Here is a 25,122-nt window from a genome sequence, read left to right on the forward strand (position 1 = left end):
ACATGCTTAGTTGGAAGAGGTGTGCACAGCTAACGTAGTTTAAAATTGGTACAGGTGGAAAGTACAGATTGGCTTAAGGTTATGGTGTGGCACAGACAGGTCAACTCTTACAAACAATCTATAGGGTCAGCCCTCTGCAGCTGGCTGACTCTGCCTCCTGCAGCTGCACATGGGTTGCCTGCCTCCAAGATGGATTCAAGGACACTCTGCAGCACAGGGTTGCTCATTCTTATCAGGTTCATGTCCTCTGTTAGCAAGGAAGTCCCCTCCACAATTCCCTCTTTTTCTTTTGAGCAACCCAGGGCCTGATCTCCAACTCTACACAGGCTGTGCTCAAACACAGGAAGCAAATAATACAGCTACAAATCAAGAATAATAACCTCAGAAAGAGAATGAACCTGTGTGAGAGCTTTGTTAAGTAGCATTACTTGGCAAGCTAACAACCCCAAGCTTAGCTAACAATCCCCAAAGCTTTTCCTGCTGCTACCTCTGATGCTAAGCTGCAGTAAGTCATGTGTTCAAAAGGACCAAAAGGTCCAGACGATCATCACAGTCACAGGAGGGTGCATGTGCGCCACGTCTTCGTTGGCTCGTGTGGCAATCAATGTTATAGAATTGGCAGATGTAACAGTTGTCCATTATTCCTTCTCAGACTCCCATTGTTCTGGATTCACTCTATAAATCTTCAGGAAATCTTGATGTTTTTTCACGACACTCTTTTGCTATGACCTGCGTCTGTTGTCTACTGTGCTTAAGAGCTACTCATTTCTGAATATCATACAAAGGTACACCCTAGATGTTGCTTTTCAGGCTTTCTATTAGGCCTAGTTCCCACAGTTCTTCTGTTTGTTTGAGAAATTAAGGCAGTGTTTCTCATCTTTTTGCAGGCCCTTGCAAAAAAGATAACAAGCACATTGCCATCTTTGCCATAAATGGGTTTGGCCCTTAAGAAAGAAGCTAAACTGATCTCTATTTTACTGTTGTCCATTCATTAAAATAGAATTGCTGGAAACTTGTGAAAATATCCAAATTCGTTCACCCTGACCAAAGCCTTATGTCCTATACACACACAACCATTATCTCAGTACTCCCTTCAAGTTCTTGCAACAATATCTGCCATCTGAGCAAGACTTCTGCTCACTGCAAGAAAACAGGCTGGTCCATAACAAGCTGGTCTCCATCAAAAAGCCTGTGAACATAACTGAACAAATGCACAAACAGATACAAAAACAAATAAAAACATATTCATCCCCTAGGCTAACAAATCCATTGACCTTGCCTTAATGATGTAATTAAGAGGACCTATTCAATTTTCTTCTTCTCTCTTTCCTTCCTAGTCTGTCCCTTCTCTCTCTTTCTCCCTTTTTCTTCCTTTTTTTTTTTTGCATGATCCCAGGTGCTACCAAGATACAGCCAGAAAAACCCAAGGAAAAAACATCCCGTGATATCCCTATATCCTAAATCCCACAATTGTCATATGTTATAAACTTCTTAGGCTTAACTATATTATCTATCAACTTAAAAATCTATCAGCTGAAGGAAATTTGAGAAAAGGCAAAGAAAAATTCAAGAAGGTGTTGGTGCCCTTGTGGGGACAAGCAGCGGCCTGGTTCAGGAACATGACAGTTGACCAGTTCTTGGCCACTCGTGGACTACAGGCTCACACCAATGCGGTGGTGAACAAATGGCATTTATTCGTGTACAGTGCTGGGTTATATAGTGTCGTGAATGCAGTTTAGGGGAATTTATGGGGCAGAACATGGAGGCTGATTTGTAAAGATTAGATGATTTATTGCTAAGATACAAAAAATCCCCTTCCCCAAACTTATCTAAAAACTACCCCATGTAAGTTCTTTGATCCACGGTCGCAGGTAAAATGCACTGTCTCTGTCGGCACCGCAGCCGCAGCCAGCTCCGCAGGCTGCAGCCAGCACCATATTCTCTTGCAGCCACGCCCCAAGTCGCCGCCATACAGAGCGACAGAGACAGCGTGCCTGCGCAGACCCGCCCCAAGTCTCCGCCCAGAGACCACGCATCTACGTTGTCACGCCGGAAGGAGGAGGACCGGTGCGCGTGCTCAGCACCACCCCATGACGCAGCCCGGAATCATGCCAATTGACAGCAACACTGAAGTGGGAGGAGAATACATGGAGGCATAAGAACATTCTCCGTGAATCCAATCTTCACATCTAAACCGTTCAAGGCAATCAAGGGGAGAACAACCACGACTGCAAGAGATAGGAACCATACATGACACTACAGGTTCGTGAGTTAAGGGAGCTTTTCTCCCGTATACCTGGCAAAAACAATACTGAGATTAGTTTTAGAGAATTATAGTGAATGGGTGCTGCTTCGGTAATTTGTCCCGTGATGAGATACAGGGATGTGCCTGGGGACCTGAAGTGTTTCTAAATACAGGTACCCAAGGGAGATCTCGCATTTGAGTTCTAGGGTCCTATATTGGGCTGGTTCTTTTGATGCTACAGATAGAGATGAACCCACACATTTGGGTCAGCAAACTGTGATGAGTTGAATGAAACCGTCACTAAAATGGCATGCATACAGAACCAGAGCGGGAGTTTACCCAAATCCTATGGATGCCCCGATAGAGACCTTACAGGCTGAGGACCTCTGGTAAAGGACTCTACCCAAGTGTTTTAAGAGTGTATGCAATACGAGAAAGGGAGCGAATTGAGGAGGTATTACAAGAGGAGTATGCAGTCAGGCCATAGCTCATCCCATCACACTCTCGCGGGGAGAGCTGCTTGAGGAATTATCCGTTAAAGGGCAAGAATTGGGTTATACTGACAAGCTGTCTTTACCAGCATCTGTCTTTCAGAAGAAGCAGTCTGGAAGTAAGAGCAGCCCTACAGTTGCCTCACAAGGAAAGAAACAAGAAGTGCGACATGCTAAGGCATCTGGTAGTCCTAAAGGGAGCCCAGAATCAAGCCCACAATCAAGTCCCAGGGGGATCCCTGAGCTTAATCATCGCTTTAGTTCTGGAATGCCCTGGGGGCAGAGTCCCTATTATGGGCCAGGTCTATTCCCGAAGCAAGAGCACAAATACTGGATAAAACCTCGTGATCTGTTAAAGAAGAGCCGGGTAGAATATAACCCTATGAAGGCTGAATTCAATGCTCTGAGTAAATCAATCATTGGTGAGTTACGAGATGATATGCATCGGATGATGAAAAACCTATTAGATCAGGCACTGAAAGACCATGGTGGAGATAAGGTAGGACAGAACCGAAAAAGGGGTTCCAGGAGCTGCCTTTCCTAACAAGGTCAGGTCAGTCTGATCAGAAAGGGGTCTAAAAGCAAGTCAAAAACCTAGAAACAGTGATGAATGCTTCAGGCCTCACTCATCGCTTCATTTTTGCATATCATGGGTCTGGAAAACCTGAACCCCTACATTATGATCCCAACAGGACCGGGACAGAACTGCTGTTAAGTACTTGATAGGATACAGGTGCACAAATTACAGTGCTAAATGAGCAACTGGTGAAGAGCCTAAGAATCTTGCCATCCAGAAGGAAGGTACAAATAACAGGTGTCACAGGCCAGCCCAACATATGCTACTTAGCTAAAAGCAGACTGTGATTACCTTGGGGAAGAAAAGAAGCCCTGTAGAGGTAGCCATTAGGCACGCTGGTTGACAGAATATTCTTGGATTTGATGTTTTAGCAGGTAGAAGGTGGCATCTTCCTGATGGAACCTAGGGAGCTTTGGTGCTTATGGAGTGGGAGAGTAATGGGGGGAAAATCAGCCCATGCTTATGTTTGCTGCTGCAAACTGCCCCTCCATTGCCAAAGTCACAAATTACCTGTGTTGTGCAATATCCATTGCCAGCAGCAGCTAAGCAAGCATTACTGAAGTGATTAGCTGACCTGGAGAAAAGAAAGATTAATCACCAGAACTCATTCTCCTTACAATTCACCTGTTTGGCCAGTTCGAAAGCCAGATTGGCAGGTGGAGATTAACTATCGGACCTTCAGGGAAACTTAATAGTTAACACTCTTCCTCTCACTGCAGCAGTTCCAAGTCTCTCATCCACAGAGACCTGAAATGTCAAGCGGCTTCTCTGCTTGGATGGCAACCTTGGAGTTTGAAGGACATGTTCTTCCTGGTGCCATTGAGAAGAAGAGGACAAACTGCGTTTGCATTTACCCTGGCAAGGTATTCAATACACATTCAACAGTCTCCCACGAGGGTACAAACACAGTGCACCTATTGGCACATAACACACCTGCAGGCTTTGCTTGACACTGTTCAGCTTCCTAAAGATGTTAAGGTGTATCATTACATTGATTGACAACTTGGTGGGGAGGGAATGACAAAGAGCAAGTTTGCTGCAGTAGCTGAGGACATTCAAAAGTTATAAACTGACCAAGGGCTAACTATTCCAAGAGTTGCCAAGGCCCAAGCCAGGGAGATTTAAGTTCCTGGGATCCTGGTGGGGTAGCAGGGTGCGGTATCTGTACCAGAGGATATCCTACAAGAATTGAGAAGGCCAATACCCTAAAATAAAAAGGGAGCTACAACAATTGTTGGGGGCACCTGAGCTACTGGAGAAAACTATATTCCAGGTTTCTCCGGTAATTGCTCATCCTTGTGTAGGGTTAACACTACAGGGAGGGCGGTAACCCTGAACCTGACCCTAGGGGTCTTGGCCCTCCCCAGAGGTGGCCACACTCCAGGTGATGGTTAGCCCACTCCCCCCACTTCCTGTGGTATAAAAGAGAGAGGAGCTTCCTGTCTCTTTCCTCTTTTCTTCGCTCCCTCTCGACACACACACACACACACTGCATACCAGCACACCACGTGGCAGGCCACGATGGCAGAGGGACACCGTCACATTGCTCGGGGTTCTATCCATCCCTTTATGTATTTTGCTGTTTTTCCCCTTCCTTATCCTTTGTAAACTCCCCCTACCTCCAATACCTTTTCTAAGTTATTGTTAAACTTTTTCCTTTTAACTTCCAAATCGAGTGAGATTGATTTATTTGGGGTGTGCTTATCCTCTCTCTCTCTCTCTCTCCCTATCTTTGGGAAAGGAGGGGGAAAGAGGGGAGGGCACTCTATAAATTCTATAAATTGTCATTGGGTCTATTAAATTTATTAGAGTCTCTGGGAGCTTGCATTTGAACACAAGACAATCCTCTGTACGATTTACTTAGGAAGCACCAAGTTTGGGATTGGACTCCACGACATACTGAAAGCCTGAGAGTTCTCAAAGATGAGGCTGAAGGGCGTATCAGAAGTTGGGACCCTTGCACCCACAAGATGCCCTAAGGCTGAATGGGGGGTTTTCCGAACATGCCTTGTACTGTGGAATATTTCAGAGAGGGACCCAATGGTCCTAGTAGGGGCACTTTTATTTTCATCAACAGCATTCAAAGAGACTGAAACACGGTACTCCAGAATGGGGAAAAGGGACTCCTTTCCCCTAACTCGGGCTGTCAAAGAGGCAGAGAAGCTTTTGAACTACACAAGGACATTGTAGTGCAAGGCCTGTTTCTGCTATTAAATCAATCCTTAAAGGATCTCCTCCACCAGGAAAGGAATTGCCCAAAATGCCACTGTAACAAAAGGGTACGCCTACCTGGAGGGAATCTCACAGCTTTTGCCGCTGAAAGATGGGGACACTACATAGGTTATCCAAATTACAGCAGCCCATAAACCCTGACAAGGCACTACTTGGTCAGCCATATAAGCCTTCTCCTATACAGTTGGCCCCAGAAATGACCGGCAGACTCTGACAAATCAGGAGTGTGGTTCACAGATGCATCCTCTCGGAGGGTGGGGGTCCAAGTGGCGTTACAAGCCGCTGCCTTGGGAGATTGGTACAGGCCAAACCATCACTGAAGATGGTGATGGCAGTGCACAGGTAGGAGAACTGCGTGCTCTCATGCTAGACAGCAGAACATGGAGCAACGACCATTTACACTGATCCTACTCCACGTTCAAGAGGATCTGCCAGTGGGAAACAAATCAGTGGAAGTTTCAAATGTGGAAGTTTGGGGAGGGCTGATGACTGCAAAAGGCTATTTAGAGATAGGCCGATCCAGACCCTTTAATGTAGGGTTGGGTTGTGTTAAAGGGCATTCAAGCGCAAACTCCAGCTGCAGCATGGAAATGATCAGGGCAGATTACTGGCAAAAATAAACATGCTCAATAACGAGAAAGATGATTGGTGGAGATTAGCTGAGTGGCTACATATCAAAAGTGGTCATTCAGGAAAGGCAGACCTCTACTATGAATGTAGGTCTAGGAGGAATGGCCAATTTCTATGACTACCTGTGTTGGAAATAATTTCAGCTGTCCACAGTGCAAAATTAGGCTGAAAGCAAATCACCCCAACCTAGCACCAGCTCAGCACATCAGGGAAGACAAGAAATTATGGAGCACATGGCAAATTGACTATGTAGGCCCATTTAAGCCCTCACATGGGAAGAAATACATACTGGTGGGGGTGGAGGTGGTCTCAGGACTAGTCATGGCTACAGCAACTAGTGCTGCCACAGGCACTCAAACTATTGAGGCTTTGAGGCAGTGGTTTAGTTTTCTGCCAATGCCAGAGTACATCCAAAGTGATGATGGATCTCACTTTACAGCATCATCTGTACAAGACTGGGCTAAGAGGAAGGGAGTTACATGGGTATTCCATAATCCCTATTATCCTCAAGCCAATGGTATAGTAGAAAGAACAAATGCTCTGATTAAGAGACATGCCATTGTATCAAAAGGTAACTGGGATAAACATTTACTACATGCAGTCTTCATTGTGAATAACCGATGGGGTAATTATGGTCATCCCAAAATCAAAGCATTTTGTCCTGACAAGCCAGTGGAAAACGTTAATCGTCCACCAGGTAAATCTCAACACCCTCAACAGTCGTTACACAAGTTACAGGTGGGACAACCAGTAATGGTAAACTTACCTTCAATTGGAGTTGTGCCTATGACCTTATCGAAACCAAATGGGTTGTATGCATTGGAAGCAACTGATGTAAGTGGGAAAACTCATCGCATCAGTGTACGATGGATTCTCCCAGACTTCTAAAATTGCTTTTGTATATAACAGGTTTTCTTACTTCGTAAATATTTAATAAAGCTATGTGTTGTTCAGGGGATGAGTATATGGGATTGATCTGTCTTAATTGGTTTAGGTTATAGTTATGCTTATGTATTAGGTACACTGTTTATATATGTTAAGGCTTAAGGTATTGTATGTATAATGGTTAAGTATAATTTGTGTATTTCGTTTTGTTTTCCGATTTTTGGCCCAATGTGAGCCAAGGGGTGGAGTATGTCATGGAGGGTAGGCAAGGCCCTTTAGCAGGACCCCAGTTGTGGCATGCTACAGTGTCTCACATTGAAGGCCAAAGCAATTGCAAAAACCAAAAACAATATTTCCAGCAGGCTACAGTACCCATGAGAAGATTCCTCCTAGGAAGGGTGTAAAAGGTAAACATTGGCTTTGTTTGGTTTTGGGGGGACTTTGGTTCCCATGTACGCTCAACACCTGCCGGGGGGCTGATCTCTGGGTGATCTTACAGGTTGTTTATGGTTAAGAACTGTCTACTTGTACAAGTTGATTTATAATTTTGTACAACTAGTAAAAAATAACATAAAGTCACCTGAACTGGCTAAGCAACACCCCTTTCAAAAGGACTATAAAATGGGGCATTTTGCCTTAGTCAGGCGCACTCTAGCACTCTAGTGCTCTAGCTCTGGCTCTCTCACTCCTATCTGCCTCTGACCCTGCTTGGGCACAAGATCAGCAGGACACCCGATCCTCTGAAGCCAAGGCTTGCCTGGGCCCGATCCTGCGGAGGGATCGGACAACTCCCTGAACTTCATAAACACTTTGAGACCTCTGCTGAACTGCTTTGACAGTGAGTAACCAACAAACATTTTACTTAAAGGACTGAGCAATTTATCAAGACACAAAGAACTCTCTTAAAATCACAGACTCTCCTTATTTTTGCCATTTTCTGCATTTTACCTGCAAGCTGCGGATCAAAGGAACTTATGTGGGGTCAGATTTAGATAAGATTTGGGGAAGGGGATTTTTTCGTATCTTAGCAATAAATGATTTAATCTTACAAATCAGCTCCTTGCATGTTCTGCCCATAAGTTCCCCTAAACTTGCTATTCCACAGCATATAGTGTGGAAGATATACATCTTTCTGTCTGCTGTATCACTACTAAAGTTATTGGTTATGGCAGTAAGGGAGAGGGGGCCCCTGTCTTCCGTCACATCCCGTTATCTTCGGGATACCAGACCCTAGGCTGCCCACATCTCCCCCCTTCCTATGCTCAATAAGGCTAGCTAAAAGATAACATTCTCTTAAAAGCATGAAATTGTAAAAAAGTATAAAATTCTATATAGAAAGAGCATAGAAAAATACTCACAGTATCAAAAGGTCTTAACTGTAAACTTCAGTAGTCAGGCACTTTAAATGAGCTACTGTTGAGAACAATGTAGTGCAACCAAGTGTAGTTAGTGTAAAAGTATGAGATGAGAACATTCTTCACATTATCGTTAGTAAGCACCCAAAGTGCTCGTACCCATCAAACATGAAAACTCCCTAAATATATTTCTAAGTCAGCTGCCATATATTGTACTATCCCTATCTTCTATAACTATTTTCTTCACAGTATAACAATCTTTGGTGCAAACCTAAGCTATTTTGTACAAGATAATAGTAATACTGAAGGTACTTTAGAGTAAATCTTACTGCTCTACAAGCTGATGTCTATTGTCTGCAACCTACGTCTAACAAATGATATAAACGTGTTCAGTACACAGGGTCCAAAAACTAAAGTCAGCACGATCATTGCGATCGGTCCCATCAGGGAGGATATCAGGGTGGTTAGCCATGGTGATCGATTATACCATAATTCAAACCATCCCTGTTGGGCTTCCCTATCCCTTTTTCTTTGGGCCAATCTCTCTCTTAATTTAGCCATCGAATCTCTAACTGCTCCGGTGTGATCTGCGTAAAAGCGTGAACAGAAGGTCTAACCCTCGTCTGTCCTGTAAAACAACTTCTGAAAGTGATGAGAGAGATTTTTCTAGGGAGGTCATGGAATTTTCTAGTCTTTGCAGGTCCTCATTGATGATGGCCTGTAGGTGGGTTAGGCCCTTTTGTTGGGATACCAAGGAAGTCAGTATGCATTGCCCCGGTTGGTGTCTGTACAAGGCATTGGACAGTCTTACCATACCCAGAATCAGAATCACACAGAGACATCGTAACCCTCCCTCCTTTTCGAGGGCCTCCTTGCTGTGGTTTGGATCTTGCTGGTGTGACACTTTCCAGCAAGGGTGGTGGTGAAGCGCTTTTTGGGTTGTCACCATCCTCTGCCACCGGGAAGTACGCGTTATGAGGGCGTCCAATCAAGAGGTCCTGTGGACAAAAACTCACAGTTTTCATTAGTTTTTATTCTGGAGGTCTGGTTTAATAGACTTAAGTGGACACCACTTGACTTTGCCATCTTTTCTGACTGCAGAGTTAAAGCTAATTTCCATCCTGATTCCCATTCTCCTAACTCATTTCTAACTATGACTGATGGGCCCTCTTCTAATGCCTGAGTGGCCCAATGTTTTTGGGAAGGGCTGTTCATCTCCTCCCCTCTTGGGAACTGATTTAATGCTAATAGAGCAGTCGTCAGCAGATGTGCTTGATCCCCTGAAGGAAGGGTACCATTGAATCCTTCTGATTTCGCTAATGCCTCTGATTTTGTTTTTAGAGTCTGATTTGCTTGCTCGACTATGGCCTGCCCCATGCTATTGTATGGAATCCCGTGAACTAAACTGATACCCCATTTTGAAACAAATGCTTGAACTGTCTTAGAGACAAAATTTGGGCCATTGTCTGTTTTAATCTGACTGGGGATACCGAGCCACGCCGTGGCTGTTAATCAGTGTTGAATGGTTGCTTTGGAGTCAGCTTTGAGATGTTGAGTAGCCACTATCATTCTGCTGTAGGTGTCTACAGTTACTGCCAGCCATGCTCATGGCTTCAATAGTTGGCAAAGTGTAAAGTCTGTTTGCCATATTTCTGAGGCTTTAAGACCTCTGGGGTTGACTCCGCTGGACCACAGTGGTGTTTTTTTGACAGTGAGGGCATGTAGCTCCTACATGTTTAGCATCTGTGATTGAGATCTTGCATCTTTTGCCAGTGCTTTGGCTCCGATATGAAGAGACTCATGCAGTTCGTGTGCATCTTTCGGTGTCCACAATCCTTTTGCTGCGGCATCTGCTCTGTCATTGCCGATCTGAAAGAATCCTTTTATCGGGTTGTGGCTATTGACATGGATGACTGATATGGTGCCTTTTCTGGGGATTGGCTACTGCGGTGTATATAGCATTCACTGTTTCTTGCATCTTGGCCATTGCAATGTGGACAACCTCTTGGATTGGAAGGTCTTCTTCTTTCACAATGTGCCTGATCATGTCTGCAATGCTTGCTCCTCTTTGCAGTGTTTGCAGTATCTCTCTGGTTGCTGGATTACACTGTTGGCATGCGCATTCTGTCATTGTTTGATTTTTTGCTTCTTCAGGTAGGGCTGAGGAATCGATTGCAGTTTGCAGGCGATCCACAAATTTTTTGAAGCTTCATTTTCACTTTGCTTTATGGTGGTCCATGGTGGTGGCCTTGTGACAGCTGCAAAGGTTGTGCGGAGAGCCTCTCTGGCTGCACGAGTAGTCGTTAGGATTTCATGAGGTTCCATGCCTTCTGCTTGTAGCAGAGGAGAGGGCATAGCTGGATCCTTGCTCATCAGCCTTAGTACACTGGAGCCATGTAGTGGGTGGTCTGCCCCTGTTATTTCAGCTATTTTATTTGCACAGTTTTCCTCCCAATCTTGTTTAAAAACAATCATCTCTGATCCATCAAGCATCATTTTACAAATTTGTCTGATGTCAAATGGTATCAAATTATCATGTCCAAAGAGACTATCTAAGAGAGTGGACACCATAGGCGAATTAATCCCTTTTTCTGCAATTGCTTTCACTATACCTTGCACTCTTTTGGGGTTAATCGGCAGGTATGTCACATATCCCTCCCCCGTCTTTGTACCAGGTACACTAATTTGGATGGTGATACCCATTCAGCGCATGCCGCGTTGACTTCTCTCCAGTTTGTGAGAGAGAGTTGTTTCCCTAGCAACCCTTTTTTATTTTTATTAAAAGTCTCTTGCTGCTTATTTGCTTGTATCTTCTCCTCTGAGCTCGAGCTGGACCACACCCCCTCCGTGCTGTCTGACTCCGAGACGGAAGCCGACTGGCTGCTAGTTCCAGAGTGTCAGCAGCTTTTCACTGAGCTCCAACCCTGTCCTCTTTCTTTGTCTGCCGGCTCCCTCCTCCTACGCCCACCCCGCCTCTTGCTCGGGCTCTGTTTCTGCCCTTCTTACCGGTGGGTGCCGCCCCACTGCCCGGCTCGCTCCACTTGCGGGGGGGTGGGGTGGCCAGTTTGTATGTATTTTGATTGAGTTTTTTGTCTTCTTTCTCTGTTTTTTTCTCCCTGCCTCTCCACTCTGATTGTCTGATTCTGACTCATCTGCCTCGTTTTCCTCCCCACCATGTGCACCTTCACCAGGCCCTTCATCTTGCCTCTTGTCACCATTTTTGGGCGCATATGGAGGTGGGGGCTTTGTCCAGGTCTCTTCCAAACGCCCCCCCGCTGCCACATTCCTCACCTCCCAAATCAGCTCGCCCCAGGGGGATTTCGCTGGCACCTGTTCATCCGTTGGTGGGTCCGGAGGTTTGGGGGGGGGTTGCGGAGGGACATTTCCCTCCTGATCTTTTATCTCATCAGGACCGCTCCCCCCGGGGGGTCTGGAGCCTGCTTGACGCCCCCAACTCCCGCTTTCGGAGTGACTAACAGATATTCCTTAGCCACCTTCCAAGTTTCCTTCTCCTGCATGGCTGTTTTCAGAGCCTGCTCTACTCTGCCCCAAGCCTTTAGATGTTTTGCACACCCTGCAGATTTCATTTCCTCTGCTAATGCTCGAGTGCATTTATCCCACACCTCTGGGTGGAGAATCTCCACCGGGTGGTCAATGACCCCAGTTTGTAAAAGTCTCGCAATAGCAAGAGTAAAATCCCTAACCTTACAATTTATATGCCACTGTTTATGTAATTGAGATACAACCTTCACAAGAGCTTCCATGGTCCTTGTGGGTCCCGGGAGCGTCCTCCCTTCTCAAACTCTGCCTGCCGAGCCGATCCTGCAGCTCCGACAGCTGTTCCTGGAGTGCAGGTGTCCTCCCGGGTTTCGGCACCAAAAGATCAAGCCCAGGTTGCTCAAAAGAAAGAGAGGGAATTGTTGGAGAAGTTCCTGCTAGCAGAGGACACAGAAATCATAAGCATGAGCAACCCGTGCTGGCAGCGACCTTGAGTCCATCTTGGGAGTTAGATACCAGGCACAGGGTGGCTTCCCCCCACCTGCAGCTGCAGGGTGTGGAGTGCCAGCTGCAGGTGGGCAGAGTTTAGCCAGCCCCAGAGGCTGACCCTCAGATTGTTATGGTATGCTGATCTATCCATGCCTTACAAGTAATCTTGGACCCTCTGATTGTAACCAATCTTGGTGGGGCACGCCTCTTGCTAGAATGGCATCCTGGCCTGCGCCAATGGCATCCTGGCCTGCATCAGGAACAGTGTGGCCAGTAGGACAAGGGAGGTTCTTCTGCCCCTGTACTCAGCACTGGTCAGGCCACACATGAGTACTGTGTCCAGATCTGGGCCCCTCAATTCAAGAAAGATGTTGAGGTGCTGGAAGGTGTCCAGAGAAGGGCAACAAAGCTGGTGAGGGGCCTGGAACACAAACCCTATGAGGAGAGGCTGAGGGAGCTGGGCTTGTTTAGCCTGGAGAAGAGGAGGCTCAGGGGTGATCTTATTACTGTCTACAACTACCTGAAGGGACATTGTAGCCAGGTGGGGTTGGCCTCTTCTCCCAGGCAACCAGCAATAGAACAAGGAGACACAGTGTCAAGTTGTGCCAGGATAGGTATAGGCTGAATGTTAGGAGGAAGTTCTTCACAGAGAGAGTGATTGGCATTGGAATGGGCTGCCCAGGGAGGTGGTGGAGTCACCGTCCCTGGAGGTGTTCAAGAAAAGACTGGATGAGGCACTTAGTGCCATGGTCTAGTTGACTGGCTAGGGCTGGGGGATAGGTTGGCCTGGATGATCTTGGAGGTCTCTTCCAGCCTGGTTGATTCTATGATTCTATGATTCTATGAATGCATATAAGTCTCTGTATCACAGAAATAAAGCGGACTATGATCATCTAACCATATTGGTGAACAAAGAGTCATTGTACCCAGGTGCTCCACCGGCACTACCATAGGCAGGGCCTCCTCCCACTAGAACAGGTTGCTCAAAGCCTCATCCATCATGGCCTTGAACACCTCCAGGGAGGGAACATTCACAGCCTCCCTGGGCAACCTGTGCCAGTGTCTCACCACCCTCACTGGAAAGAACTTCGTCTTAATGTCCAGCTTCAGTCTCCCCTCTGCAAATTTAAACCCATTACTACTTGTCCTCTCATTACCAGACCTTGTCAATACTCCCTCCCCAGCCCTCCTGGAGCCCCTTCAGATACTGCAAGGCCTCTCCAAACTCTTCTCAAAGCCTTCTCTTTTCCAGGCCTCAGAGCCCCAACTCTCTCAGCCTGTCCTCATTGCAGAGCTGTTGCAGACCTCTGAGCATCTTGGTGGCCTCCTCTGGACTGGCTCCAACAGTTCCATGTCCTCCTTGTGTTGAGGGCTCTAGACCCCACACAGGATTCCAGGTGGGGTGTGAGAAGAGCAGAGGCAAGGGGCAGAATCCCCTCCCTTGCTCTGCTGCCCACACTGCTCTTGCTGCAGCCCAGCACAGGGTTGCTGTCTGGGCTGCACTCACACTGCAGGCTCCTGTTGAGCTTTTCCCCATCCCAGGTCCTTTTCCTCAGGGCTGCTCTCAGCCATTTCCCACCCAGCCTGGAGTTGTGCTTGGGATTGCACTGACCCAGGTGCAGGACCTTACACTTGGCGTTGTTGAGTGTCATGAGGTTGGCCTGGGCCCACTTCTCCAGCCTGTCCAGGTCCCTCTGGATGGATCCCTGCTCTCTAGCAAGTTGACTGTGCCACACAGCTTGGTGCCATCTGCAGACTTGCTGAGGGTGCACTCAAGTCCTCTATCCATGTTGCTGACAAAGATGTTGAACACCACTGGTGCCAACACTGACCCCTGAGGGATGCCACTTGGCACTGGTCTCCAGGTGGATACTGTACCATCACTCACCACTCTCTGTGTGCAACCATCCAGCCAATCCCTTATCCAGCAGTGCTCCACCCATCAAGTCCAGAAACTCACTGAAACATCTTCAGAATGAGTGTTGAAGAGACTTTAATGAATTCTTAAATGCTTTTGACAAGTCCTGAGTGCTAGTTTGAAGCAGACTGGAATGCCTTGGTGAGAAGGGCTAGAGTACAGGCTGTGACAGGAAAACAATGGTGATGTCTGCTTCCCTCACAGGCTTGCTGAGATGTATAAAAATAAGAATCCAAACATAGATAGGAGCACTTCTCCTGCTGGGGAGCTCCGAGCTGCATCTCTCTCTAACCTCACCCTCCGTTTCTTTAAGTAATCCACTTTGCTTCCTAACCCCCTGGCCAAGCCTCCACTCTTCCTTGGGACTGGGGTAAGGTAGAAAGGGGCAGGGGAAAGGTGAAGGGGTGATTGGAAGCTCCTCCTGGGGGCTCAGGTTTCTGGGAGGGGAGTTGTGTTTCTGTATTACCTTTTCCCTTGTCTATTTCTGTCTGTAACTGCATAGACTGTAAATCTCTGCTTGTATATTCTGCTAAGCTGTAAATAAAAGCTTCATTCAATTCCCAGAACCAGCTGAGTCTAGTCTGGGTGATTTCCAAAGTGTGAGAGGGCAGGGAACACCCAGACCACCACATTCTGAAAGGATTTAGATAACCTCTTGTCATGGAGGGGATTTCTCTATTCCTTCCCTGTTAGGGGGAGGTGAGAAATTAATTTGAGGTGGTTTTGATTTTTTATAAAATTATTTATTAAAATTAATATTTACAAATTTACACAACCCCCAACCACTATGAAATCCAAGTTCGTTTGCAAAGTTATGAAAATAGCTTTGGGATATATATATTTACAGGGATTGATTATTAAATGGAAATATCAAATTATCAACAATTATTGACAGAGAGAAAGATTCTTAGGCTTAATGCCTCTTAACAGCTCAAGTGTTTGCCCAGCAAGGGCTGAAACTGTGTGTACTCTTCAAATAGAGACAACTTATATTACAAAGGTATTAAAGCTTACTTAGGTGTGATGCTCTTGAATATTATTCATTAAATCACCCTTCCGGGAATCTGCCTCAGCATGTACCTCAGTCTCTGGGGTAAACAGAGCTGGAGATTTGTCCCGGCTTGCAAGGGAAATTGATAAAGTCTCTGGGGTAGAGTTTCTCTAACCTTCTGTCCTGGGGCGATCTCTGCCTTCGGTGCTGTGTCTTCTGGATGCTGTGTGTCCAGGGATGATCAGCTGGCAGGATTCCAGGTGCAGGAGAAGGATTTGGTCCATGTAGCTTTTGACATGGTTTGGACAGCTAGCAGGCTGCGTTTGCAGGTTTGAGAACCGTCTGGAAAGGGGTCTGCTGGCTCAGGGTCTTTCCAGAGTTACAGGATAGCTGGCAAGCAATATCTATGCCATGCTGCAGGGAGATTTAACTCCGTAGCTGATTCAAGATAGCTCTAGGCTAGGCAGGGGGTTCTTGGCTCCCCATATATGTATGGTGCAGGCATGAATATGCTCTGTTTCTCAGAAAGCTTGCAGATAGCTTGACTGCACCTTGAGATCAATGAACGAGGTCTGAGCCTCTGTAATGCTTGCAAGTGAGTGAGGCCTGATCCTGTCTAGGCCAATGCAAGCAGGTCAGTGCAGCAGGGTGCTGCTGTGGATCAGAGCTGAGTCTATATGCTCTAAGCTTCTGAACTGATACACGGTCTGGACCGTCTGACCGGACTGAATGACTGAATGACTAACCACGTGGTGCTGTTATGCACCCCTCTTTATAGGCTCTGGGGCCGAGATTCATGGCTTGTTGGACATCTAAAATGACCAATCAGGTTGGCCGTAGGCCAAACCTTGCCCCAATAGGCAATAGAGATATGCCTGGACCCTCCCAATAGGGGATTACCTGGGCCGACCCCAGGGGCACACACGGGCTGGGTGTGTGTGTGTTATGCAACTTGTTTGCTTCCTCGTGGGTCCTGGCAAAAGAGCATGTTTGGGCATGCAGAGGCATAGAAAAGCCTAAGTTTTGGGGCTGCTGCCCCTCCACCACACCTCTTTAAGCATTTTGGAAGGGTTTTGAACACAAATGCTCAGGCATTGTGGTGGAGACCCTGGTGCTGCACTGGCTTTGAACTGTGGAAAGATCTGCCTGCACTTGGGCATTGATGTGGTTGCTCAGGTGGCACAGAGAGTGGCACTGCAGAATCATTATCCTCCTTTGTGTCCTCATTGTTCTTGTTCTTCCTTCTCTTTCTCTCCCTGAGACTGCACTTCAGCTCCTCCAAACTTGTTATCCAGGGTATTCTCCTCCAGGCTCGCATCCAGGGGCCACTGTTTGGCCATGCTGGTGCTCTAGATCGGTTCTGGAGGGTTGATGGCTTCCTAGGGACTCTTGGGGACACAGAGTGAGTACAGACGGGCTTGTGGACAGACAGATGGATGAGGAGTCAAGGCTGCACGGGGATGGGAGGGCTTAGTTCAGCAGCTGTGTGGCTGGTTGGCTCCTACCTGCAATGGTGTAGCAGAATATGACCCCAGAAGCTCAAATTCCCAGATCCTGGCTGGGTCAGGACAGTCCTCAACATCCAACATCTCCAGACACTGACACTCCCCTGAGCCCCAGCACCTGCTGGCATCCAACACCACCCAAGCATGGAGGGGGTCCTAATCCCACATGATACCCCATGCTCCAGGACACTCCAGAGCCCAAGTCAGCTGAGCTCTCCCTCTAGCTCTGCCCCTTTCATCAGTTACTGCAGGAGGTGGCTGCAGGGTCCCTTCCTGCACTTACCTGTAAACCTTTCCAACCCTCATCTGTAACCTCCCCACCCCCATCTATAAACCCCTCTGCCTTGTTGCTGGTTCTTTCAGCCCTCCAGGTCTTTCTGGCTTTTAGTCTCAGGAACTTTCCATTCTTGTTCTCCTACTTTCAGCCCAGTTCATTAGATGCTTCCTCAGCCACGTTTTCCACTCCGCTCATCCAGTGGAATTTGGGGACACAGGTCCACAGGACAGTAAAGACACCAGGGGTATGAAGGGGCTAGGTATGAAGGAAGGGTCTGGAATGGTTAGGCAGGGATTAGGTCTTGTCCCCCCAAAAAGGAGACAGATTCAAGAGCCCAGATGAAAAATGTGTGTGCAGGTAATGCCAGAATCTGGCAGCATTTCAGGAGATCAAAGGAGTGAATTCTCCTGCACTTCTCTGTGTGTCAGCTGGGAGCTTGCCCACAGAGCATGGGCACTGTGCCCTCACAGCAAACCTCATTTTCTCTTGGGGCTGTGGAGAGGCATCTCCAGGTGAACTGCTAAGAGAAAGCTGCCAGAAATGGGTAGGGAGGTTTTGCAAGAAGCTGACCATTGTGGAGGCAGGAATTAATGTGCAGCCGAGTCGGGAATTTTTATACAAAAATAGAGTTGTTTTATTTTCCCAAAAACCCGCCCCCGAAACTATATATACAAAGATTGATTTAGTTTAATTAACAGATTCAGTTGCTCGAGAATATCTACAGGGATACCATTGATATTCTGGCTATTTTGGAAGTCAGAAGTTGGAAAAGGCTTTAGCTATTAATTAATAGTGTTTTCTTACTAATAAAGTTGAGCCAAAATAACTCATGGTCAGGCTGACTTGCTCGTGAGGTCTGTCCCTCTGTTCCTTTTCAGCAGTTGCAGGTGGACCATTAAGGGTTGTTACGCTTACAAAGGGTGTCAATATGTGAAGCAGTCTTTGAAGATCTCTTGCATCCAGGCAAGGCAAGAGTGGGGGAACTCTCAGGCAGGCACGAATGTCCAGGCAGGGATGAACTCCAAGGTGGGAACTCCCAAAGGCGGGGAGCCTCCCAATATTTATACCCTCGCTACATAAAGGGCAGTTACCACTTCCGTAGGCACGAAAGACACAGCCAATCCCAGGCAGATTCCAGCACGGGCACTGCACGGAGCACTCCAAGTGCAGGCAGGACCCCTTTGCTCACCCCCTTCCTTGCCTGCAGGTGGCTTTCCCTCTCCCCCAAAGTCACGGCAGGAGAGGAAGCTAGGAGTATACAGGACTCCAGGACACTTTGTATAGAAGGCTGTGTGACACCATGCAGCTGTGAGCTCCAGCTGCAGAGAGCAGTGCAGAAGTCTGATGCAAGGAGCAGGGAGGGAAGCCCCAGGTGGACAGAGAAAGGCATGGGGAGGTTGGGAGGGTGGGCAGTGAAGTTGTCCATTCAGTGTCAGCTCTCAAAGAACAGATTCTCCTGCCAGGCCAGACCTCCTGAGCAGACAGCCTGCAGCACTCTCACTTGCTGGGTGCTGCTCTCACTCTCCTCTCATCTGAGAGATAATCAAATACTTCCCTTTGCCATGAGCACTGAGATGAGTTTGCTGTGTTTTGACAGCTTGTAGATAACTGCAGAGAGAAAACAGTTGCTGAGGACACTTGGGGCTCATTGCATGAACTGGAGGAGCTTCCAGGGGACTGAAGAGACCTCTCAAGAAGTCTAAGGCAGAAGAAAAACTCAAAGAACCTTGAAGATCTGATGGCTCCCACTGAGGGTTGTTCCTGAGAAACCTTCCCAGGGACTTGTTAGAGCAGCTCCTTGGAGGCCATGAGTGCAGGGAGGCAAAGGCAAAGTGCAGGCCAGAAAAGCCTGGGCTTGGTTTGTGAAGCAGAAAGGCCAAGCCCTGACCCCCAGGCCTTGCCAAGGCAGATGCTGAGAGCCTCAAGACAAAGTTTCATCTCCCCAGCCATGGGAGCAGAAGCAACTGCCAGAGCCGAGGGGACAAAGACCTCAATCCTCCTGGGACTTTCAGCTTGGCCAGAGCCCTTGGCCATCCCTACTGCAGCCTGTCCTCTAATGTCCCATGCCTGCACCTCTTGCCCTTCAGGCTCCCATCTTGCTTCCCAGCCACCTCTCACCCTGACAGCTCCACTCCTGCCCTCAGGGCTCTCCACCCTTGCTGGAGTTGCCTTGGCACACAGCCAGACATGGGTTGCCCACACTCCTGGCTCCCCTTCTTGCACCAACAGCTTTACCCTTTGAGTGACATTTCTATCCTCAGCCCCAGCCTGAACCTTCCAAGCTGCACTTCCTAAAGGCTTCCTTCTCTGCCCACACCCAGGAAAGATCCAGCACGTCAAAGCAGCATTGAGGCAGGAGCACAGCACTCCCTGAGCCTTCAGCTTCTTAGAGAGAGCCTTGAAAGTGCATCCTGGCAGATCTTCTTCCTCCAGACCTCCTCTTTCAAGGTCATGTGGCTGCTCCTGTGGCTCATGGCCCTTGCCCTGTGCCAGAGGCCAAGCAGAGTCAGTCAGGGGTGGAAATGGGTTACAGATGAGAGTTGAGAGCACAGGAAGGAGGTTTGAGGCTGAGGTGCCCATGGGAAGGCTGAAGGCTCAGAGATGCATTTGAGTGCTGGGGCTCAGGCCAAGGCTGAGGTGAGCCGGTGGTGTCCTCTTGATGGTGCTGGGCAGGGTTCAGGTGAGGGCCAGCTGTGAGGAGCAGGGATTGGGTTGGGGCTGGGCTGAGTGCTGCAGCTAAGGCCAAGTGGTCAATGCAAAGGGTAAAGGCTGGGGCCAGGATGAGCAATGGAGGTAGAATTAAGGGCAGGGATGGTTTAGGGAGGGACTGAGGTTGAAGGGGTGAGGTGAGGAATGGGCTCAGCTCCTTTTGGGTAGAGCAGGGGCCTGAGGTCAGGGGAGGAGCAGTGGTTAGGCATATAGGGCTTGGGGACACTGGCTAGAGAGAGTGTGAGAGGCTCAAGGTGCATTGGGAGCGGATCAGGGGATCCAGTTTGTAATGGGACTGGGCCTAGTGAGTATGGGGAAGGTGTCTGAGGATCCAGTTTGCGCTGGGAGAGAGGCCAGGCTGTGCTGAGAGGGGTGCTGGGAGTGGGCTACAATAGCAATTAGCAGTGGTAGAGAGTCAGGCCTGAACTGAGAAAGGGAAAACCAAAGCAGTCTGTACTGGTGTGGTGTGTGGCCTGGTCTAGACTTGGGTGTGATCAGGAGGTCTGATTTGTACTAGAAACTGTCCCAGAGTGCCCTGGGATGGTGCCAAGGGTCCAGCGAGTCCTGGGAAGCAGCAGAGTGTGTACTGGGAGGGGTTCAGAGTATCCATGTCCCAATTGGAAGGGATCCAGTGAGTCCCAGGAGCATTCAGGGAATCTAGTTTGTGCTGCATTGTAGCCCAGGCTGTATTGGTCTCATTGCCTCCTTGTCCATCCTTAGGAGCCTGTCAGGGTCTGTGCCATAGTCCTTGTTGTGGAGAGTCCCAGGGGTCACAAACTGGGCTTGAGCATGTCCTGTCCTGTCCAGACATGTTTACCTGCCTGTCTGCATTGCAGCCAGAGGCAGGAAAACAGCACAAAAGAAACCCAGACAGCCCAGTCTGGTTTAGTCTGGTCACATGAGAGGGGTTCCATAAGCCCCACACCCCTGTCGCGTGCAAGGCGTCTGCGCCCCCCATGTTTGGAGGAGAGCAGCCTGTGGGGTCTGCCTTTTATGGGTGTGTTTGGGTGACTGCCAGAGGTGATTGGGTGATTGTGTGGCCAATGAGACCATTAGCCTCGGGCACTGTGCTATAAAAGGGGCCGTGAACAGGTGAATAAGGAGCTTGCCTGTCCTTCCTTCCTCGCTCACCTGCCATTTGCCTCAGCCACCTCAGTCACCTCAGCCGCCTACAGCCACCCTCAGCTGCCTCAGCCTCTCAGCCGGACTCAGTCACCTCAGCCACCTCAGCCACCTCAGTCACCTCAGCCTCACTATGATGTCACAGAATGCCATCTATGACATCACAAATCCTTCTCTATGATGTCACTGAATGCCTTCTGTCATGTCACACAGAGCTAGCTGTGATGTCACAAAACTCTCTCTGTCATCTCCCCAGAGCCCACTTTATGATGTCTCACAATCCCCACTCTGACCCTGAACGCTTCTGGACTTAAAGTTACAGAATCGCTTCTGTGACATCAACCAGCCCCTCTCTATGATGTCACACAAACTCTTTCTAGGATGTCACATGTGCACTCTTTAAGGTGACACTAAATATTCTCTATGGCACACCAGCCCTCTTTATGATGTCACAGAATCCCCCACTGTGATGTGAAGTTTGTCCTCTCCATAAGGGTTCACAATTGCTCTAGGGCAGCACACAGCCCTGTCTATGATGTCCCCCCAAAACTCCTCTAGGATATCACAGTGCCCCTCTCTAAAAACGTCACCAAAATACTCTCTATGATGTCCACACAGCCCTCTTTATGATGTCACACAATCCCCACAATGACGTCAAACAGTCCTCTCTCCATACAGTTACCAGAATAGCCTCTGAGCCAGCACACAGCCCTCTGTCTATGATGTCACCCAGGCCTCTCTATGGATGTCACACTAAGTCCTCTATGACTCGAGAGTGCCCTCTCTAAGACGGCACTAAATACTCTCCATGGTGTCCACAACAGCCCCTCATTATTGATGTCAACTCATCCCTCTCTTGTATGTCTCAGAATAGCTTCTGTGATGTCATACAGCCCTCTCTTATGTCACACAGCCCTTTCCCTATGATGTCACACAATGCCTTCTGTGATTTAACACAGACCTCTCCATGTTGCCACAAAATCCTCTCTGTGATGTCACTCAGCCCTCTTTATGATGACACAGAATCCCCTCTGAGCCATCAAACAGACCTGTCCATGACATCACAGAATCCCTTCTAGGTGGTTATAGAGTCCTATTGTATAGGTTCAAAATCGCTTCTATGGCATCAGTCAGCAGTCCTGATGATGTCACAGAGCCCTCTCTATGACACTGTCGTGGAGGGGAGAAATCAATTGGGGTGAGATAATGTTCTATAAAATAGATATTTATTAAACTCAATGTTCTGGACTCTGCCACCCCCAACCACTGTATGTTAATATTGAAATGTTCTACAGGGTTATGAAAACATTCTGGGATAAATATCTGCAGTGACTTGTTCATAACCAGCAAACATTCAAACCATGGACAGAGAGCGGAGTTTTCCCCACGGCAAATACCGTTTGGGGTCTATTTGCTATTTGCCCAGCAGAGTGGGCTGGAAACTGATTCTGCTCTGTGGCAGAGACCACAGATATTACAGAGGCATTAAAGCTTTTACTCACAACTCTTATTAATCAATAATCACCCTCCAGGGCTACGTCACAGCCTGTGCCAGTGTCCAAACTTCAGGGGATCTCTGCCCATGGACTTTGAGGCTGGAATCCTCCTGGCTTGAGGGGAAAGGATGAATCTTCCCAGCTTCTGGGGAAATGACAGTCTGTGACTTGGTTCTCCTGGCAAAGGATGCAATCTCTGCCTTTGTGCTGCTGGCTTCTTCTGGGTGCTCTGTCCAGGGATTCTTAGGCAGGCCCTTAGGTGCAGGAGAAGGATGCTGTGCTGTCTCAGCACAGTTCTCACGTGGCTGGCAGGCCAATCGTGTGCAGACAATCCAGAGTCTGCCTCCTGGTAACTCGGCGGCAGTGGTGCTTACCAGGCAAGGATAGGCAGCAGCATGCAAGGTGTGCAGGGCTGCTGGAGACTTTGAGCTCCACATATATACAGGCAGGCTTAAGTGAGCTCTGCAACTCAGTACACAAGCAGGCAATCCATGTACGGAGTCTGAGCTATGCAGGGGGAGTCCGAGCTGGGGGCCTGAGCATGAGGGTCTGAGCACCTCTATTTATTGATTGTGGGCCATGATTAATGGCTCCTTGGCCACTAGAATGACCAATCAGGTTGGCAGTCAGCCAAACCTTACCATAATAGGCAGAAGGCACTTGCCTGGACTTTCTCCAAATATGGTGATCACATGGGCTGATACCAGGGAAGCAGGAGCTGGGTGTGTGGGGCTTACACAACCTGTTTGCAAACAGCTTATACAACACAGACCCTAGGCAGGCCAGACTCCGTGGCACCAGGTCTGTTGTCCCCATTTGTGCTCATTCTGTGTTAACATCTGTTTTACACAGAAAAACATGTCCTGGAAGGGCAAGGCATAAATAAGCCTATTTTTGGGCCTCCAGGCCCTCCATGACACAGGGCTGTGGTCAGGGATTGGCCGTTCTGCTCCATAAATGAAGCTCAGGATTTTCTGCCCTGCACTCTACCTTTGTCTCCTGCACTCATGGCCCTCAATGAGCAGCTCTAAGGAGAACTGGAGGCTTTGTCAGTAACGATCTCAGTGGGGGCCAATCAGTGCTTCAAGGCCACTTTGTGAGTTTGCTTCTGATTTTGCACTGCTGCAGAGGCTTGTTCAGGCTGCTGGCAGCACCTGAGGAGCATGGACTCAGCCCCAAAACCACTCCGTGGGGCTCATTTCAAACCCTGCTGAGCACAACTTTGCCTCTGCTGCTTGCCAAGAGCTCTGCAGCTACTTGGAGAGGTTTTTTTTTCTGAGAAGCATCTGCTCACAATGCTTTGCAAGGGAACATTTCATCACTTCAGCAGTTGTCATCTCATGGGCAAGCAAAGCAGAGCAGAGCCCTGCCCCGGCTGCTGCCCAAGGAAACAGACTCTGCAGCATCTGCTCAGCACAAGCTGTGTCTGATGCGAGATGCTGCCAGCAGAAGCTTCTGCTGAGGCTCTGCAGCTGCTTTCTGCTTGCTCCTTCTTGGGGAGGTACAGAGTTGTCCAGAATGTCCTGCCCTGCTCACTGCTCACCCCTCACTCCCCACTGCTCCAGCTGAGGGCCAGAGGCACAGGTGAGGCACAGGGTCTCCTTTGCCAGGGGCTGGGGGTCAGGGCTTGGCCCTTTGCATTCATGAAGCCCTCCAGGTTTGCTCAGCCTCAGAGCCACCTTTAGCTGCTGTCCTGAGCTGTCAGCTCTGCCTCCATCTCTCTGCTCTGTCCAGCCCCTACAGGGGCTTCAGTGCCTCCAGGGATGCTTCCCTTGCACCCACTGCCTCCTGCTGCTCTGAGAAGGCACTGGGGACATTTCTGCAGTGTCCCTCCCTGGGACCCATTAAGACTCCAAGTAACTTCAGAGTTTGACTGACTTTGAATTCTGCAGAGGTTTCTTCAACTTCTCAGTCTCTGATGTTCATGAACTCAGCACCAAAGCCACCAGAGGAGTCCTTAAAATGCCTTGGGTTGGTCCTCTGCTGCTGAGCTGGGGCAAGCTACTGGGCTGGAGTGAGCTGCTGACAAGCAGGCATCACTGCAGAGAGACAGCTCTGGCCAGGAGCAGCTCCTCTGAGCAGCACAGCAGGGCTGAGGGCACTGCCAGGGGGTATCAGAGAGATGAGGAAAGTAGAGAGAGCTTCAGGGTGGCCAAGATTTGGAGCATAACTGAGAGCTCACTGGAAGAGAAGTCACTGCAGCCCTTGCCGTGGTGAGTGGGTGCAGGGCAGTGCAGGTGCAGCTCCTGGAGGCATCTCCTGCAGCTGGCAGAGGCTCCATCACATGGAGCTGTCCTGGGAACTCCAGCAGGGGCCTGCACCCCTCACTTGAGGCTTCTCCTGACTGAGAGCTCAAAGAGGAGAAACCTTACCAGTCCTGGCCGTGGAGAGTCTCTGCTGCAGGAGAAGGGATCTGCAGTTCCTGGAGCTACTAAAGCTGCCACATCCCACAGCCTCTGGGATCTCTCTGCTGCACAGGAGGAGGAGGAGATGCTCCAGAGCAGAGCTTCCCATCTGCACCATCGGAGTCAGAGGACATGAGAGCTGCCTTCTGCTGGGATGGCTGCAAGGGGGTGAGGCTGAGAGGGCACAAAGCTCCTCTAAAGAAAGATGAGTCATTCTGAGGGGATTTCTGGGACATGCTCATGGAATTGTATCCAGGAATAATGCTTTGACTTGTGCAGTGTCTTCTCCTCTTGCGA

General features: G+C 48.6%; 1 protein-coding gene across 1 annotated transcript in view; it reads left to right on the forward strand.

Annotated features, from left to right (window-relative positions):
• Positions 1-25,122, forward strand: part of LOC135174134 (gastrula zinc finger protein XlCGF17.1-like) — an 872,006-nt gene that overhangs the window by 559,155 nt on the left and 287,729 nt on the right. The window lies entirely within an intron of this gene.

The sequence above is a fragment of the Pogoniulus pusillus genome, unplaced genomic scaffold (assembly GCF_015220805.1).
Source record: "Pogoniulus pusillus isolate bPogPus1 unplaced genomic scaffold, bPogPus1.pri scaffold_47_arrow_ctg1, whole genome shotgun sequence".
Taxonomy (NCBI): domain Eukaryota; kingdom Metazoa; phylum Chordata; class Aves; order Piciformes; family Lybiidae; genus Pogoniulus; species Pogoniulus pusillus.